This window comes from Triticum dicoccoides, chromosome 3B (genome assembly GCF_002162155.2).
Source record: "Triticum dicoccoides isolate Atlit2015 ecotype Zavitan chromosome 3B, WEW_v2.0, whole genome shotgun sequence".
NCBI lineage: Eukaryota > Viridiplantae > Streptophyta > Magnoliopsida > Poales > Poaceae > Triticum > Triticum dicoccoides.
Genome location: NC_041385.1, coordinates 824672968 through 824693165, shown reverse-complemented (window position 1 = coordinate 824693165; position 20198 = coordinate 824672968).

Below are 20198 nucleotides of genomic sequence, written 5' to 3'. Positions count from 1 at the left end.
GTCCGAATATAGTCATCCAATATATCAATCTTTATGTCTCGACCATTCCGAGACTCCTCGTCACATCCGGGACTCCGAACAAACTTCGGTACATCAAAACTTATAAACTCATAATAAAACTGTCATCGAAACGTTAAGCGTGCGGACCCTACGGGTTCGAGAACTATGTAGACATGACCTAAAACCATTCTCGGTCAATAACCAATAGCGGGACCTGGATTCCCATATTGGTTCCTACATATTCTACGAAGATCTTTATCGGTCAAACCGCATAACAACATACTTTGTTCCCTTTGTCATCGGTATGTTACTTGCCCGAGATTTGATCGTCGGTATCCAATACCTAGTTCAATCTCGTTACCGGCAAGTCTTTTTACTCGTTCTGTAATACGCCATCTCATAACTAACTCATTATTTACATGCTTGCAAGGCTTAGGTGATGATTATTACCGAGAGGGCCCAGAGATACCTCTCCGACAATCGGAGTGACAAATCCTAATCTCGAATTATGCCAACTCAACATGTACCTTCGGAAACACCTATAGAGCACCTTTATAATTACCCAGTTACGTTGTGAAGTTTGGTAGCACACAAAGTGTTCTTCCGGTAAATGGGAGTTGCACAATCTCATAGTTGTAGGAACTTTGTATAAGTCATGAAGAAAGCTATAGCAGTATACTAAACGATCAAGTGCTAGGCTAACGGAATGGGTCATGTCAATCACATCATTCTCCTAATGATGTGATCCCATTAATCAAATGACAACACATGTCTATGGTCAGGAAACATAACCATCTTTGATTAATGAGCTAGTCAAGTAGAGGCATACTAGTGACTATGTGTTTGTCTATGTATTCACACATGTATCATGTTTCCGGTTAATACAATTCTAGCATGAATAATAACCATTTATCATGATATGAGGAAATAAATAATAACTTTATTATTTCCTCTAGGGCATATTTCCTTCAGTCTCCCACTTGCACTAGAGTCAATAATCTAGATTACATAGTAATGATTCTAACACCCATGGAGTCTTGGTGCTGATCATGTTTTGCTCGTGAGAGAGGCTTAGTCAACGGGTCTGCAACATTCAGATCCGTATGTATCTTGCAAATCTCTATCTCTCCTACTTGGACTTGGTCCCGAATGGAATTGAAGCATCTCTTGATGTGCTTGGTCCACTTGTGAAATCTGGATTCCTTTGCCAAGGCAATTGCACCAGTATTGTCACAGAAGATCTTCATTGGTCCCGATGCACTAGGTATGACACCCGGATCGGAAATGAACTCCTTCATCCAGACCCCTTCATTTGCTGCTTCAGAAGCAGCTATGTACTCCGCTTCACATGTAGATCCTGCCATGACGCTTTGTTTAGAACTGCACCAACTTACAGCTCCACCGTTTAATAAAAACACGTATCCCGTTTGCGATTTAGAATCGTCCCGATCAGTGTGAAAGCTTGCATCGACGTAACCATTTACGACTAGCTCTTTGTCACCTCCATATACGAGAAACATATCCTTAGTCCTTTTCAGGTATTTCAGGATGTTCTTGACCGCTGTCCAGTGATCCACTCCTAGATTACTTTGGTACCTTCCTGCCAAACTTATTGCTAAGCATACGTCACGTCTGGTACACAGCATTGCATACATGATAGAGCCTATGGCTGAAGCATAGGGAACACCTTTCATTTTCTCTCTATCTTCTGCTGTGGTCGGGCATTGAGTTTGACTCAACTTCACACCTTGTAGCACAGGCAAGAATCCTTTCTTTGCCTGATCCATTTTGAACTTTTTCAAAATTTTGTCAAGGTATGTGCTTTGTGAAAGTCCTATTAAGCGTCTTGATCTATCTCTATAGATCTTGATGCCCAATATTTAAGCAGCTTCCCCGAGGTCTTTCATTGAAAAACTTTTATTCAAGTATTCCTTTATGCTATCCAGAAATTCTATATCATTTCCAATTAATAATATGTCATCAACATATAAAACTAGAAATGCTACAGAGCTCCCACTCACTTTCTTGTAAATACAGGCTTCTCCAAAAGTCTGTATAAAACCATATGCTTTGATCACACTATCAAAGCGTTTATTCCAACTCCGAGATGCTTGCACCAGTCCATAAATGGAACGCTGGAGCTTGCACACTTTGTCAGCACCTTTTGGATCAACAAAACCTTCCGGCTGCATCATATACAACTCTTCTTCTAGAAATCCATTCAAGAATGCAGTCTTGACATCCATTTGCCAAATTTCATAATCATGAAATGCATCAATAGCCAACATGATTCGGACAGACTTAAGCATCGCTACGGGTGAGAAAGTCTCATCGTAGTCAACCCCTTGAACTTGTCGCAAACCTTTCGCAACAAGTCGAGCTTTATAGACAGTAACATTACCATCAGCGTCAATCTTCTTCTTAAAGATCCATTTATTCTCAATGGCTTGCCGATCATCGGGCAAGTCAACCAAAGTCCATACTTTGTTTTCATACATGGATCCCATCTCAGATTTCATGGCCTCTAGCCATTTTGCGGAATCTGGGCTCATCATCGCTTCCTCATAGTTCGTAGGATCATCATGGTCAAGTAACATGACTTCCAGAATAGGATTACCGCACCACTCTGGTGCGGATCTTACTCTGGTAGACCTACGAGGTTCAGCAGAAACTTGATCTGAAGTTTCATGATCAATATCATTAGCTTCCTCACTAATTGGTGTAGTCGTCACAGGAACCAGTTCTCGTGATGAACTACCTTCCAATAAGGGAGTAGATACAGTTATCTCATCAAGTTCTACTTTCCTCCCACTCACTTCTTTCGAGAGAAACTCCTTCTCTAGAAAGGATCCATTCTTAGCAACGAATGTCTTGCCTTCGGATCTGTGATAGAAGGTGTACCCAACAGTCTCTTTTGGGTATCCTATGAAGACAGATTTCTCCGATTTGGGTTCGAGCTTATCTGGTTGAAGTTTCTTCACATAAGCATCGCAGCCCCAAACTTTAAGAAACGACAACTTTGGTTTCTTGCCAAACCACAGTTCATAAGGCGTCATCTCAACGGATTTAGATGGTGCCCTATTTAACGTGAATGCGGCCGTCTCTAAAGCATAACCCCAAAACGATAGCGGTAAATCGGTAAGAGACATCATAGATCGCACCATATCAAGTAAAGTACGATTACAACGTTCGGACACACCATTTCGTTGTGGTGTTCCGGGTGGTGTGAGTTGCGAAACTATTCCGTATTGTTTCAAATGTAAACCAAACTCGTAACTCAAATATTCTCCTCCACGATCAGATCGTAGAAACTTTATTTTCCTGTTACGATGATTTTCCACTTCACTCTGAAATTCTTTGAACTTTTCAAATGTTTCAGACTTGTGCTTCATTAAGTAGATATACCCATATCGGCTCAAATCATCTGTGAAGGTGAGAAAATAACGATATCCGCCACGAGCCTCAACATTCATCGGACCACATACATCTGTATGTATGATTTCCAACAAATCTGTTGCTCTCTCCATAGTTCCGGAGAACGGTGTTTTAGTCATCTTGCCCATGAGGCACGGTTCGCAAGTACCAAGTGATTCATAATCAAGTGATTCCAGAAGTCCATCAGTATGGAGTTTCTTCATGTGTTTTACACCGATATGACCTAAATGGCAGTGCCACAAATAAGTTGCACTATCATTATCAACTCTGCATCTTTTGGCTTCAACATTATGAATATGTGTATCACTACTATCGAGATTCAATAAAAATAGACCACTCTTCAAGGGTGCATGACCATAAAAGATATTACTCATATAAATAGAACAACCATTATTCTCTGATTTAAATGAATAACTGTCTCGCATCAAACAAGATCCAGATATAATGTTCATGCTCAACGCTGGCACCAAATAACAATTATTCAGGTCTAAAACTAATCCCGAAGGTAGATGTAGAGGTAGCGTGCCGACCGCGATCACATCGACTTTGGAACCGTTTCCCACGCGCATCGTCACCTCGTCCTTGGCCAGTGCTCGCTTATTCCGTAGTCCCTGTTTCGCGTTGCAAATATTAGCAACAGAACCAGTATCAAATACCCAGGTGCTACTACGAGCTCTAGTTAGGTACACATGAATAACATGTATATCACATATACCTTTGATCACTTTGCCATCCTTCTTATCCGCCAAATACTTGGGGCAGTTCCGCTTCCAGTGTCCAGTCTGCTTGCAGTAGAAGCACTCAGTTTTAGGCTTAGGTCCAGACTTGGGTTTCTTCTCTTGAGCAGCAACTTGCTTGCCGTTCTTCTTGAAGTTCCCCTTCTTCTTCCCTTTGCCCTTCTTCTTGAAACTAGCGGTCTTGTTGACCATCAACACTTGATGCTCCTTCTTGATTTCTACCTCCGCGGCTTTTAGCATCGCGAAGAGCTCGGGAATAGTCTTGTTCATCCCTTGCATATTATAGTTCATCATGAAGCTCTTGTAGCTTGGTGGTAGTGATTGGAGAATTCTGTCAATGACACTATCATCAGGAAGATTAACTCCCAGTTGAATCAAGTGATTATTATACCCAGACATTCTGAGTATGTGTTCACTGACAGAACTATTCTCCTCCATCTTGCAGCTGTAGAACTTATTGGAGACTTCATATCTCTCAATCCAGGCATTTGCTTGAAATATTAACTTCAACTCCTGGAACATCTCATATGCTCCATGACGTTCAAAACGTCGTTGAAGGCCCGGTTCTAAGCTGTAAAGCATGGCACACTGAACTATAGAGTAGTCATCAGCTTTGCTCTGCCAGACGTTCTTAACGTCGTCAGTTGCATCCGCAGTAGGCCTGGCACCCAGCGGTGCTTCGAGGACGTAACTCTTCTGTGCAGCAATGAGGATAATCCTCAGGTTACGGACCCAGTCCGTGTAATTGCTACCATCATCTTCCAACTTTGCTTTCTCAAGGAACGCATTAAAATTCAACGGAACAACAGCATGAGCCATCTATCTACAAACAAACATAGACAAGCAAGATACTATCAGGTACTAAGTTCATGATAAATTTAAGTTCAATTAATCATATTACTTAAGAACTCCCACTTAGACAAACATCTCTCTAGTCATCTAAGTGATCACGTGATCCATATCAACTAAACCATAACCGATCATCACGTGAGATGGAGTAGTATTCAATGGTGAACATCACTATGTTGATCATATCTACTATATGATTCACGCTCGACCTTTCGGTCTCTGTGTTCCGAGGCCATATCTGCATATGCTAGGCTCGTCAAGTTAAACCTGAGTATTCTGTGTGTGCAAAACTGGCTTGCACCCGTTGTAGATGGACGTAGAGCTTATCACACCCGATCATCACGTGGTGTCTCGGCACGACGAACTTTGGCAACGGTGCATACTCAGGGAGAACACTTCTTGATAATTTTAGTGAGAGATCATCTTAAAATGCTACCATCAATCAAAGAAAGATAAGATGCATAAAGGATAAACATCACATGCAATCAATATAAGTGATATGATATGGCCATCATCATCTTGTGCCTGTGATCTCCATCTTCGAAGCACCGTCATGATCACCATCGTCACCGGCGCGACACCTTGATCTCCATTGTAGCATCGTTGTCATTACGCCATCTATTGTTTCTACGACTATCGCTACCGCTTAGTGATAAAGTAAAGCAATTACAGGGCGTTTGCATTTCATACAATAAAGCGACAACCATATGGCTCCTGCCAGTTGCCGATAACTTCGGTTACAAAACATGATCATCTCATACAATAAAATATAGCATCACGTCTTGACCATATCACATCACAACATGCCCTGCAAAAACAAGTTAGACGTCCTCTACTTTGTTGTTGCAAATTTTACGTGGCTGCTACGGGCTTAGCAAGAACCGTTCTTACCTACGCATCAAAAACCACAACGATAGTTTGTCAAATAGACTCCGTTTTAACCTTCGCAAGGACCGGGCGTAGCCTCACTCGGTTCAACTAAAGTGAGAGAGACAGACACCCGCCAGCCACCTTTAAGCACGAGTGCTCGTAACGGTGAAACCAGTCTCGCGTAAGCGTACGCGTAATGTCGGTCCGGGCCGCTTCATCTCACAATACCGCTGAACCAAAGTATGACATGCTGGTAGGCAGTATGACTTATATCGTCCACAACTCACTTGTGTTCTACTCGTGCATATAACATCAACGCATAAAACCTAGGCTCGGATGCCACTATTGGGGAACGTAGTAATTTAAAAAAATTCCTACGCACACGCAAGATCATGGTGATGGCATAGCAACGAGAGGGGAGAGTGTTCGTCCACGTACCCTCGTAGACCGTAAGCGGAAGCGTTAGCACAACGCGGTTGATGTAGTCGTACGTCTTCACGATCGACCGATCCAAGCACCGAACGTACGGAGCCTCCGAGTTCAGCACACGTTCAGCTCGATGACGATCTCCGGCCCTCCGATCCAGCAAAGGCTCCGGAGATCAGTTCCGTCAGCACGACGACATGGTGACGATGATGATGTTCTACCGGCGCAGGGCTTCGCCTAAACTCCGTGACGATATGACCGAGGTGGAATATGGTGGAAGGGGGCACCACACACGGCTAAGGAACGATCCGTAGATCAACTTGTGTGTCTCCGGGGTGCCCCCTGCCCCCGTATATAAATGAGGGAGGGGGGAGGCCGGCCGGCCCCTTTGGGCGCGCCAAGGGAGGAGGAATCCTCCTCCTAGTAGGAGTAGGATTCCTCCTTTCCTACTCCTACTAGGAGGGGGAAGGAAGGGGGAGAGGGGGAAGGAAAGGGGGGGCGCCGCCCCCCCTCCTAGTCCAATTCGGACCAGAGGGAGAGGGGGCGCGCGGCCCACCCTGGCCGCCCCTCTCTCTTCCCACCTAGGCCCATGTGGCCCATTAACTCTCCCGGGGGGTTCCGTTAAGCCCCCCGGCACTCCGGTTTTCTCCAAAAACTCCCGGAACCTTTCCGGTGTCCGAATATAGTCGTCCAATATATCAATCTTTATGTCTCGACCATTCCGAGACTCCTCGTCACATCCGGGACTCCGAACAAACTTCGGTACATCAAAACTTATAAACTCATAATAAAACTGTCATCGAAACGTTAAGCGTGCGGACCCTACGGGTTCGAGAACTATGTAGACATGACCTAAAACCATTCTCGGTCAATAACCAATAGCGGGACCTGGATGCCCATATTGGTTCCTACATATTCTACGAAGATCTTTATCGGTTAAACCGCATAACAACATACTTTGTTCCCTTTGTCATCGGTATGTTACTTGCCCGAGATTTGATCGTCGGTATCCAATACCTAGTTCAATCTCATTACCGGCAAGTCTCTTTACTCGTTCCGTAATACGTCATCTCATAACTAACTCATTAGTTACATGCTTGCAAGGCTTAGGTGATGAGTATTACCGAGAGGGCCCAGAGATACCTCTCCGACAATCGGAGTGACAAATCCTAATCTCGAATTATGCCAACTCAACATGTACCTTCGGAAACACCTATAGAGCACCTTTATAATCACCCAATTACGTTGTGATGTTTGGTAGCACACAAAGTGTTCTTCCGGTAAACGGGAGTTGCACAATCTCATAGTTGTAGGAACTTTGTATAAGTCATGAAGAAAGCAATAGCAATATACTAAACAATAAAGTGCTAGGCTAACGGAATGGGTCATGTCAATCACATCATTCTCCTAATGATGTGATCCCATTAATCAAATGACAACACATGTCTATGGTCAGGAAACATAACCATCTTTGATTAATGAGCTAGTCAAGTAGAGGCATACTAGTGACTATGTGTTTGTCTATGTATTCACACATGTATCATGTTTCCGGTTAATACAATTCTAGCATGAATAATAAACACTTATCATGATATGAGGAAATAAATAATAACTTTATTATTGCCTCTAGGGCATATTTCCTTCACTGGGTGCCAGTGCGCGATCTTGGTGAGCACCCTAGTCATGGTCCCCCGGCAGAGTATCCGGGATTCCTCGGCCAGGGAGGCCGCCCAGTTGGAGTGAAGCAGCTTCTGGGCATCGACGACCTTATCGTAATATATGGTCAGGTTGGCATTGGGGCTCAGGCTCGCTTCAGGGGCGTACCCCATCTCCGGCATCCCCATAATGGCCAGCTGATCGGCGACCGAGTTTGCAACGGCGGCAAGGCGCCCGAGCCAGCGTTTCTCGCCCGCCATGTAGTCCTTGAGGTTAGCGGTCTCGTTCCTTAGCAGCTGCTTCTCCGTCTCTAGCTCCTTGGTCAAGAGCACCTCCCGGGTCAAGGCCCCCGACAGCGTCTCCTCGAGCTCTCCCAGCTTCAGCTTGAGACCTTTGATGGAGATGTTGGCCTCAGAGAGCTCTCCAGACTTGCTGATGACCTCGCCCTGCGCCACCGTCAGAGCACTGTTGAGCGTGTGCTTCTCCTGGGCCAGCTTCAGAGCTTGCTCCTCCAGCTCCTTCACCTTGCCGGCGTGGGCCTGAGCCAGGGCGTTGAGCGCCTCTTGATGCCTCCGCTCCAGCTCCTGGGTCTGCTGCAGGACGAGCTTGTCCACCTCCTCGTCCTTGCCGCGAAGCGTGGGGGCAAGTTTCTCCTCGCACTTAGCAAGGTCCTCTTCCTGGGTCTTCAGGGCGGCCTCATGCTGGGACCGGACGGCCTCGGCTTCGTCGGCCAATTTCTTCGCCGTCTCCTGGGCCTTCTTGATGTCGGCCAGCTTCAGGGAGAGCTCCACCTCACGGTTGGCCAGCTCACCCTGGGCGGCCTTCAGCTCGTCCGGGGCCTGGCGGAACCAGTCCTGCGCCTCGGCAACGCCCCCCCCAAAGTCCTCCTCCATCTTATCCACCACCGCCGTCCTGGACTTGGCCTTGTCCAAACGAGCGCGATGGAGCGCCAGAAGCTTCCGGAAGCTGGCACCCATGGCTTGGAGCAGCTGCTCCTCCTGGGAGCCGGCACCACCAACGCCCGGCTCATCAACGACCTCGAGCCCAGCCGCGGCAAGCGTCTCCTCGTCGAACACCTCTCCCTCGAAGGGAGCCCTGGTGCTCGATGCGCCCAGGATATGGACGAAGAGGTCATCGCTGACCCTCAGGTACCTGCCGGAGCCAGAGGCAGTGGAGGAGGAGGGCAGGTCGTCAAACGCCACCTCCTCGGCAGTGGCCTTGCCGGCGTCCCCGGCAGGCCTCTTGTTGGGCTCTTCGGTGGGCCCCTTGGCGGCATCCTCGGCGGCGCCCCTGGCGCTCTCCTCAGCAGCAATCTTCACCGCCTCCGCCACGGCCTCCGCGGCGATGTCCTTGATGGTGGTGTCGACATCCTCCGAGGAGGGGTCTGGGCGCCAAGAAAGAGACAGGGTGAAGCCAAGATCCAAAGCCAATGAGGAAAAGAGGAAAAGAAGAATGCAAGCAGAAAAGAAGAGCGAGTGACTTACCCGTGCCGGGCCGAGCTGCGGAAGCTCTTTCTCCGCCAAGGTCTAGCGTCGAGGCAAAGCCGCCAGCACCTGCGTTCTCCTCCCCCTCCTCCGTGTGCATGGCCTTGGTGCTTGGTGTCCTTGCCGGGGACGCCCCATGGGGCGGTGTAGTCGACGGGGGCGGCACAATCGGAGAAGCCCTCTGTGGCTCCCTTTGTTGCTGCTCCTCTCCTGCATCGGCATGGTTAACACTGAAGCAGCGACCATGACACACGTTGATAGAGGGCGGACGGTGGACTTACGCTGGGGGCTGGGCTGGGGGCTGCTGTCCGGGCTGCTCGACACCACCAGTGGCGTACTGGAGGTGCCTGCCGGGGGCTGGCCGCTCACCGAAGTCCTGGCCCTCTTTATCCTCTCGGCCAGCGTCTCCACATCCCTACAAGATAAAGACAAGTAAGCAACACCGTCAGGAGGGAGTGTAAGAAGTGAGGGAGGAAACCAGAAGCTTACTCTTTGTTCTCTTCCTCCTCCTCCTCCGTTGCTTTCCTCTTCCGCTCCGGGCTGAGAGGCCCGAGCTCTCTCTCCGGGCGGAGAGGCACAAAGTCAAACAACTCACCCCCAATCCCTGCGCCGATGTTTGCCGGAGAGGGGGGAGGCGATGGCGTCCGGGCACGCTTGGACGATGAAGAAGCAGATGTCCTCTTCTTCGACGTCACGGCTTTCGTCGTTGTCTTCATCGCCACCGCTCTCGTCTGGCGCACGGACGCTTCCTGGGCTTGTCGCAGCTGCACGGCCTGGTCGAGGCGGACCGGCTCGCCGAAGGTGGCCCGCTGCAGGACCCACCTTTTTCCGATGATCAGAGGGTCGGCGGTCGCAGCCCTCTCCACCTCGCCTTCCTCCGATGATGACCCGTTGGTGGCGTCCTTGACGAGGGGAGCCCCGGTGTCGGTGCCGCTGGCCTCCCCAGCGGCTGCTTCCCACCGGGCAAGCTCCCCCTCCTCCAACTCCGCCGCGGCCTTGTCCACCACGCCGCCGGCGCTACCGGCCTGCTTGACGAGCTTTGCCTCGTCCTTGGCAAGCCTCGCCTCCTCCACCCTCGGGGAAATATAGTCCAGCTCCGTTGGGGAGGTGTCCTGGATGAGCCGCGGCTCGTCGGTGATGTATATCTTGTGCTGAGTGTCGAAGAACTCCTACACCATGAGCTTGTCCGGCTCGACCCAGTTCGAGTCGAGGCCATGCGCGTTGAAGAGCGGCATCATGGCAATGATCTTGTTCCGATGAGAATTGTTGCTCAGCGGGACCACCCCCGCCGGCAACTTGAAGACAGGCTCCTTGTCGACCTTGCCGGCCTTTGCGGCGGCTCTGGCAAGCTTGCCGGACCGCTCTACCTCGCCCACGTCGTCAACCTCGAGCTAGAAGATTCGCTGGCAAATATGGGCGTGCCGCAGCACAGTCATGTTGTTGTGGAGGCCGGGGCGGAGCCTCATTATGTCGGCGGCGTTCACAAAGAGCCAGGCCGGCCTCCCCTTGTCGTGTAGAGGGGAAATCCGGCGGCGGATAAAGTCCGCCCCAATCATCTCGAGGGTGAGTCCGGCCTGGGTGAGACGGAGAATCCTCGTGGTGGCGATCGTGAGCTTCGCGTCGGCGTCGACGTCGCCCCAATCGCGCCACAGACTGGTGTCTTCTGGCGAACCTCGCAGAATGCTGGCAGGTCCTTCTCCTCAATCCAGCACCACCGGCCACACCATTCTTCTCACCTCTCCTTCGTGGCGCCGTCCGTGTATGCCCCCTTTGCCCTCGGGATCCAGGCGATGCAGCCAGCAATGGCGCCCCCTTTTTGGATCCGAGGGGAGAAATAATGGCGGACGAGTGCTGTGCTGGGATACACCCCGACGAACCCCTCGCAGAGATGGGCGACGAGGGCCATGCACGCCACGACATTCGGAGTAAAATCCAAGAGGCGGAAGCCGTAGGTGTGCATAATGTCCTTGAAGAAATCAGAGAAGGGGGGGTGAGGGAGTCCTGGACTAGGGGGTGTCCGGACAGCCGGACTATCAATGTCCGCCGGACTCCAAGACTACGAAGATACAAGATTGAAGACTCCGGCTCGTGTCCGGATGGTACTTTCCTTGGCGTGGAAGGCAAGCTTGGCAATACGAATATGTAGATCTCCTACCATTGTAACCGACTCTGTGTAACCCTAGCCCTCTCCGGTATCTATATAAACCGGAGGGCTTTAGTCCGTAGGACAACATACATTACAACAATCATACCATAGGCTAGCTTCTAGGGTTTAGCCTCCTTGATCTCATGGTTGATCTACTCTTGTACTACCCATATCATCAATATTAATCAAGAAGGACGTAGGGTTTTACCTCCATCGAGAGGGCCCGAACCAGGGTAAAAACATCGTGTCCCTCGTCTCCTGTTACCATCCGCCTAGACGCACAGTTCGGGACCCCCTACCCGAGATCCGCCGGTTTTGACACCGACATTGGTGCTTTCATTGAGAGTTCCTCTGTGTCGTCACCGATAGGCTTGATGGCATCTTCAACCTGCAACGCTGTCCAGGGTGAGACTTTTCTCCCTGGACAGATCTTCGTATTCGGCGGCTTCGCCCTACGGGCCAATTCACTTGGCCATCTGGAGCAGATCGAAAGCTACGCCCCTGGCCGTGAGGTCAGATTTGGAAGCTTAAACTTCACGGCCGTTGTCCGTGGAGACTTGATCCTCGACGGACTCGAGCCACAGCCGAGCGCGCCGCACTGTGATGATGGGCATGATCTAGCTCTGCCGCCGAACAGTGCCTTGGTGGCCGCACATGGATCCGCTTCGGCCATTAGCCCGGAGCCGATCGCCCAGATCGAGGGCCGGTGGATAGACGCCGCCCCGGGGGCTTCAACATCCACGGCGATGGAGCCGAACACTAATCTTGTCCCCTGCGAAACTCGTGATTCCGAGGCGCCGGACTCCTCGCCGGACTCCGAACCTCCCGCGCCCCTACCAATTGATCCGGATTGGGCGCCGGTTATGGAATTCACCGCCACAGACATCTTCCAATGCTCGCCTTTCGGTGACATCTTGAATTCACTAAAGCATCTCTCGCTATCAGGAGAGTCCTGGCCGGATTATGGCCAGGATGGTTGGGATACGGACGACGAAGAAATTCAGAGGCCACCCACCACCCACTTTGTAGCCACTGTCGATGATCTAACCGACATGCTAGACTACGACTCCGAAGACATCGACTCTATGGACGACGATGCTGGAGACGAACAGGAACCAGCGCCCACAGGGCACTGGAAGGCCACCTCGTCGTATGACGTATACATGGTGGATACCCCAAAAGATGGGGATGGCGAAGAAACAGCGGAGGCAGATCCCTTAAAGAAACAGCCCAAGCGCCGGCGTCAGCGGCGCCGCTCTAAATCTCGCCACAGCAAGAATGGAGATTCCGGCACAGGAGATAATAATACTCCAGAGAGTGCCGAAGACAATCCCCTCCAGCAAAACTCAGCGCAGGAGGATGCAGAAGCAAGCCCTCATGAGGGGGCGGCAGACGAAGAGGTTGTGGATCATAATTATATGCCTCCCTCCGAAGACGAAGCAAGCCTCAACAATGACGAATTTGTCGTACCCGAGGATCCCGTCGAACAAGAGCGCTTCAAGCGCAGGCTCATCGCCACAGCAAACAGACTGAAGAAAAAGCAGCAGTAGCTTCAAGCTGATCAGGACCTGCTGGCCGATCGATGGACCGAGGTCCTCGCGGCCGAAGAGTATAAACTCGAACGTCCCTCCAAAAGTTACCCAAAACGCAAGCTGCTCCCCCGATTAGAGGAGGAAGCATACGTACCTCCGTCACCAGCGCACGATATGGCTGACCGACCACCCCGTGGTCGTGACAGAGAGGCATCCAGGCCCCCAGCCAAGACCATACCCCGGCATCATTCCAAAAGTACGAAGCCAAGAGGGAACGCGCCGGACTTGCGAGACATATTGGAGGACAAAGCAAGGCAATCCAGATCCATCTATGGATCACGTGGGCGCCCTACGACCCATGACGAATACCGTCGTGCCGGATACAATAACCCCGGCCGGGCCGAACACAGCAGACAGCGCTCTCTCGAGCTGCGTCGCGATATCGCTCAATACAGGGGCGCCGCACACCCGTTATGCTTCACTGACGAAGTAATGGATCATCATATCCCCGAAGGGTTTAAACCCATAAACATCGAATCTTACGATGGCACAACAGACCTCGCGGTCTGGATCGAAGACTATCTTCTCCACATTCATATGGCCCGCGGCGACGATCTCCACGCCATCAAGTACTTCCCACTCAAGCTTAAAGGACCAGCTCGGCATTGGCTTAACAGCCTGCCCGCAGAGTCGATTGGGTGTTGGGAAGACCTGGAGGCCGCATTCCTTGATAACTTCCAAGGCACATATGTGCGACCACCAGACGCCGATGACCTAAGCCACATCATTCAGCACCCAGACGAATCGGCCAGACAATTCTGGACACGGTTCTTGAGAAAGAAAAATCAAATCATCGATTGTCCGGACGCAGAGGCCCTTGCAGCCTTCAAACATAACATCCGGGACAAATGGCTAGCCCGGCACCTGGGGCAGGAAAAGCCGAAATCCATGGCAGCCCTAAGATCGTTAATGACCCGCTTTTGTGCGGGAGAGGACAGCTGGCTAGCCCGCAGCAACAATCTCCGTAAAAATTCTGGCAGTCCGGATACTAAGGACAACAACGGCAGGTCACGTCGAAACAAAAACAGGCGCCGAATTAACGGCGACGATAAGGAGGATACGGCGGTCAATGCCGGATTCCGAGGCTCTAAACCCGGTCAACGGAAGAAGCCATTTAAAAGAACCACTCTGGGTCCGTCCAATTTGGACCGAATACTCGACCGCGCATGCCAGATACATGGCACCTCTGAAAAGCTAGCTAACCACACCAATAGAGATTGCTGGGTGTTCAAGCAGGCCGGCAAGTTAATTGCCGAAAACAATGACAAGGGGCTAAATAGCGACGACGAGGAAGAGACCCGGCCGCCGAACAACAGAGGACAGAAGGGTTTTCCCCCACAAGTACGGATGGTGAATATGGTATACGCGACCCACATACCCAAGAGGGAGAGGAAACGCGCATTAAGGGACGTCTATGCGATGGAGCCAGTCGCCCCAAAGTTCAACCCATGGTCCTCTTGTCCGATCACTTTCGATCGAAGAGACCATCCGACCAGCATACGCCATGGCGGATTCGCCACATTGGTCTTAGACCCAATCATCGATGGGTTCCACCTCACGAGAGTCCTGATGGACGGCGGCAGTAGCCTGAACCTGCTTTATCAGGATACAGTGCGCAAAATGGGCATAGACCCATCAAGGATTAAACCTACAAAGACAAACTTTAAAGGTGTCATACCAGGAGTGGAAGCCAACTGCACAGGCTCAGTCACACCGGAAGTGGTCTTCGGATCCCCGGATAATTTCCGGCGCGAAGAGTTAATCTTCGACATAGTCCCGTTTCGCAGCAGCTATCACGCTCTGCTTGGGCGAACCGTGTTTGCCAAATTCAACACGGTGCCGCACTATGCATACCTAAAGCTCAAGATGCCAGGCCCTCGTGGAGTCATCACGGTCAATGGAAATACGGAATGCTCCCTCCGAACAGAGGAACATACAGCGGCTCTCGCGGCAGAAGTACAGAGCAGCCTTCTAAGGCAATTCTCGAGTCCGGCCGTTGAACGGCCGGATACAGCAAAGCCCGCCCGGAGCAATGCCAACCAAGACCACCTGGCGCGATCAGAGCACACGTAGCAATGCGGCCCCAACCCTCGCCCGCGTATGATCGCAAGAATAACACTCCGTGTACATCATTACGCTTTGGAGATACCATGGGCACAGGGGAGGGGGCACGATCACAACAGACCCAGAGTGCGGTTCGACCACACCAGGGGCTCGCAAACGTGCCCCTCTTTTTTTTATTATTTTTCTTCCTTTTTGTACATAGGACTCTGTTAACCAGAAGCCCTGTCCGGCGGTGAACCTACCGAACTCATGATGCAACAGTCAGGGACTAAAGAAGGCCGCGTCGAACACTCAGGTGGTCTCAATTACGAGCATTAAATTCAATTATATACACCAAATCCGCAGCTCATCCCTGGAGGGGGACATGTTTATTTAGTCCAAATCCCTCGCTTACCGCACTATTTGTATCAGTCCGCTCTACTAGCAGACTTCTTCTTTCATTAATAATGCAGCACCTTTATGATCGCAATTGCATCACATTTTATATATATATGCTCATTATATGACATCTGGCACCCGTATATTTTGGTACGGCATAATACACCAGGGGCTTATGTTCCCCACTCTATGGTGTGATAAAGTCCGAACACTTTCACAAGTGCGGCACCCCGAACTTATAGCATTATATGAATCGGCTCCGAATCATGTCTTGGGTCAATAGTTGGGTTTGCCCGGCTCCCACGTTTTGGTGCCTTACCTTCCGTTCTGTCAGCTAAGGTGGCACTGGGAGAACCACTGCGATTGCGCCCCGGTTGAGCCGGGTTAACGCCTCAGTGGAGAAAGCTAAAACTGACTGGCATGATAAGGCGAGAGACTGGTCGCTGTTCGAGAGGTTTTTTCGGGTCCTTAAAGACTCACGCCGCTTCGAGCGAAGTTCCGGATAATGTCCGATGAAGGCGTGGATAGCGCCCTGGATTCGGTCTTCCGAATACCAGGGGCTTCGCCGAAATTTAAAATTATAGAATTTTATGGCTAAGTGAGAGTGTTCAAGCACTATAAGTCCAGTTGCCTTGTTCGTCGTGTTGAGCGCCTCCCTAGATGGACCCAAAAATGGGAACAAGAGTGCTCAAGTTTATCCCGAACACCCTAGCACTTGTGGCTTGGGGGCTGAAGCCAACGACTTGCCATCTCTCAGATTTTACAAACGGCCGCACAGAAGGTAATATTTTAAATTAAACAAGCGTTGCTCATGGCGCATATGACCGAAGTTTTCAGCGCACAGGATAAATAAACAGCGAGTTCACTCAAAGATTACATTTCGGGAGCACTCATCTGCAATATTGCAGGCTCCCTTCGGGACAATTTTATAATACTTCTCCGGCGTGCGATACTCCTTGCCCGGTGGTGGTGGGTCCGTGAGAAGCTTCTCCGCATCCAATTTGCCCCATTGCACCTTTATGTGGGCAAGGGCTCGACGAGCACCTTCGATACAGGCGGAGCGCTTGACTACATCCAGCCTAGGGCATGCATCCACCAGCCGCCGCACGAGGCCAAAGTAGCTACCAGGCATGGCCTGTCCAGGCCACAGCCGGACTATGAGGCCCTTCATGGCCTCCTCAGCTACCTTGTGGAGTATGACCAGCTGCTTCAGCTGGTCGCTTAGGGGCACAGGATGGCCGGCCTTAGTATACTGAGACCAGAAGACCTTCTCCATCGAGCTCCCCTCCTCGCCACGATAGAATGCGGCGGCATCAGACGCACTACACGGCAGATCTGCAAACGCCCCTGGAGAGCTCCGAATTCGGGTAAGTGTCAGGTAGTTCACATTAACATGCCTGCTTTGCATGAAAAACGCCTTACCCGCCGCTATCTTCTTTATGTCCTCAACCTCCTGAAGGGCCTTATGGGCCTCGGCCTTGGCGGACTTGGCACTTTCGAGAGCCGAGGCAAGCTCGGACTCTCGAGTCTTGGAGTCACGCTTCAAACTCTCATGCTTTTCCATGAGAACCTGGAGCTCTTGCCGAACTTCCGCCACCCGTGCCTCTTGCTTTTCTCGCTCAGCCCGTTCCGCGGCCGCACTGCGTTCGGCCGCGGACACAGCATCCTTCAGGGTTGCCACCTCGTTAGTGGCCCCTGCAATGCACATATTATCCTTGTTAATTTTATTTGCAACCAAAATCCTTTTCTGTAAGGTACTTATTCAAAGAGGTGTTACTCACATTCTTTTTCCTCGAGCTGCTTCTTCGCATGGCCGAGCCCTTGCTCGGACCGCTCGAGATCCTTTTTCAGCACGTCAACCTCCGCCGTTAGTGCGGCAGAGGTCAGCAGTGCAGCCTGCAAACCCATATTGACATATTTTAGGCAACCCTGCGTATATCTTGTCGAAGATCCTTAGTCCGGCTTTTCTTTCCGAACACCGAACTAAGAATCAGGGGCTACTGTCTATGCGGTATTACATTACATAATTTTAACTTCTTACCTCAAAGCCTGTTAGAAGGCTGCTGCAGGCTTCGGTCAACCCGCTCTTAGCGAGATGAACCTTCTCAATCACCGCACTCATGATAGTGCAGTGTTCTTCCTCGATGGAAGCGCCTTTAAGCGCCTCCAGCAGGTTGTCCGGCGCCTCCAGTTGGACGGAGGCCGCCGGCGTCACGGTCCTGCCCTTCTTTCGAAGGGGCCGCTTGCCGGACTCTGGAACCACTGCGGGTTCCGATGTAGAGTCCGGCATGAAGTCCGGGAGGCTGCCTGACGGCGCCTCCGGAGCCTCCTCCTGATGGGTCCCTCTCTGGGATCCCACCTCGGCGTCCTCGTCGGCGCGTGGGGTGGAGGCAGTCGGGATGGAATTCACATCCGACGAGGCCAATGACCCGCTCGATGAGTCGGGGAGATCATCATTGGCCGGACTATGGGCAGAATGCGGCGTTAGAAGGATACTACGCGACATAAAAGAAATTACACATCAAGGATCCGGATACTTACGATCTTGCCGGACGCCTGGCCCTTGGAGGCCACTCATCCTCACCAACGCTGATGTTGGCGGAACTGTCCGGGGGGATAGTTCTCCCCCTCTTGGACCCTTCGGCCTCCCCGATGGGGGAAGCCTTCCTTTTCTTCTCTCCCTCCTCCGGGAGAGAGTACTCCTCCTCCTCGTCTTCGGGAGAGGAGTCCTCATCGTCATCAGACGCCTGATTGCGGGAACTCTTTTGAGTCCCCGCGGCCACCTTCTTGGCCTTCTTCTCCGGCACCACGTGCGGTGCCGGAACCAGCAGCCCTGTTAAGCGGGCATTCACTGGGTCTTCTGGCATGGGAGCCGGGCTGATGAGCAGCTTGTCCTTCTTCATCCATTCATGTCAAAGGAAGAGGCAAAATGAAACCTCACTAGAGTCAATATAATTATCACAAGTGTCCCGTAATGGGATTGAATCACTTACCTCGTCAGTTGGATGCTGCGAGCTGAATCCGCGGTCTTCGGTCGCGGACGCGGGGGCTTCGGCGCCCTTGAACAGCACCCTCCAGGCGCCTTCGTATGTTGTATCGAAGAGCCCGCTTAGCGCCTGGTGTTGTTCTGGATTGAACTCCCACAAATTAAATGCCCGTTCTTGGCATGGGAGGATCCGCCGGATGAGCATGATTGGACCACGTCGACGAGCCTGAGCCTATTGCTCACCATCTTCTTGATACATGCTCGGAGTCCCGTCACCTCCACCGGATTCCCCCACTGCAAGAACTTCTCTTTCCAGGAGGTGAGCTGCGTGGGGATGCCAGATCTAAACTCGGGGGCCGCCGCCCATGTGGATTTGTGCGGCTCGGTGATGTAGAACCACCCCGATTGCCACCCCTTGACGGAGTCCATGAAGGTCCCTTCCAGCCAAGGGACATTGGGCAATTTGCCCAACATGGCGCCTCCGCATTCCGCTTGCGTACCCTTCACAACCTTCGGCTTGACGTTGAAGGTCTTGAGCCACAGGCCGAAGTGGGGCCGGATGCAGAGGAAGGCCTCGCACACGACGATAAACGCCGAGATTTGAGGATAAAGTTCGGCGCCTGATCGTGGAAATCCAGGCCGTAGTAAAGCATGAGCCCCCGGACAAATGGATGGAGCGAAAAGCCCAGTCCACGGAGGAAGTGGGGGAGGAAGACGACCCTCTCATGAGGCCTGGGGGTAGGGATGAGCTGCCCCTCGTCGGGCAGCCGATGCGCGATATCACCGGAAAGGTATCCGGCGCTGCGCAGCTTGGTGATGTCCTCCTCCTTGACGGTGGAGGCTAACCATTTACCTCCCGTTCCGGACATATTCGGAGAAGGTCGAGGCGAGATGCGCGAGCTCGGGCGTTGGAGCTTGAGTTCGCGGGGATGAATAAGCAAAGGAGGAAGAAGGCATAGGTGAGAAGGTGAATCCTTACCCCTTATATATAGGCGGACAAAACTATACGTCCCCCACCAGCCTGGTAAAACTCGCTTATCTCCCAAGCGCCACCATCAATGGCGCAGTTGGGTTACCCATGCACGTATTGATGAGAATCCCGGAATAAGGGGAACATAATCTCTGCATCGACAAGACGTGCCAAGGAAACCGCTTCGCTAAACATGCTGAGGTGGTATAATAATTCAAACAAAGGCCTGGTGGCGGTGTGATGTCACGCCGCATAATACGTCAGCAGATTGAACTAAGTGTACATTTTATTCTCTCTACGGTGGAATGTGGAATTTATTTTGCAGAGCCGGACACTATCCTGGTGTTCATGATCTTCTCTGGATTATTCAAGGGAGGAACCCGCCTTGCAATGCCGAACATTATGCACGCCGGACTTATCGTCATTGAAGACTGGTTCAGGGGCTACTGAGGGAGTCCTGGACTAGGGGGTGTCCGGACAGCCGTACTATGAATGTCCGCCGGACTCCAAGACTACAAAATACAAGATTGAAGACTCCGACTCGTGTCCGGATGGTACTTTCCTTGGCGTGGAAGGCAAGCTTGGCAATACGGATATGTAGATCT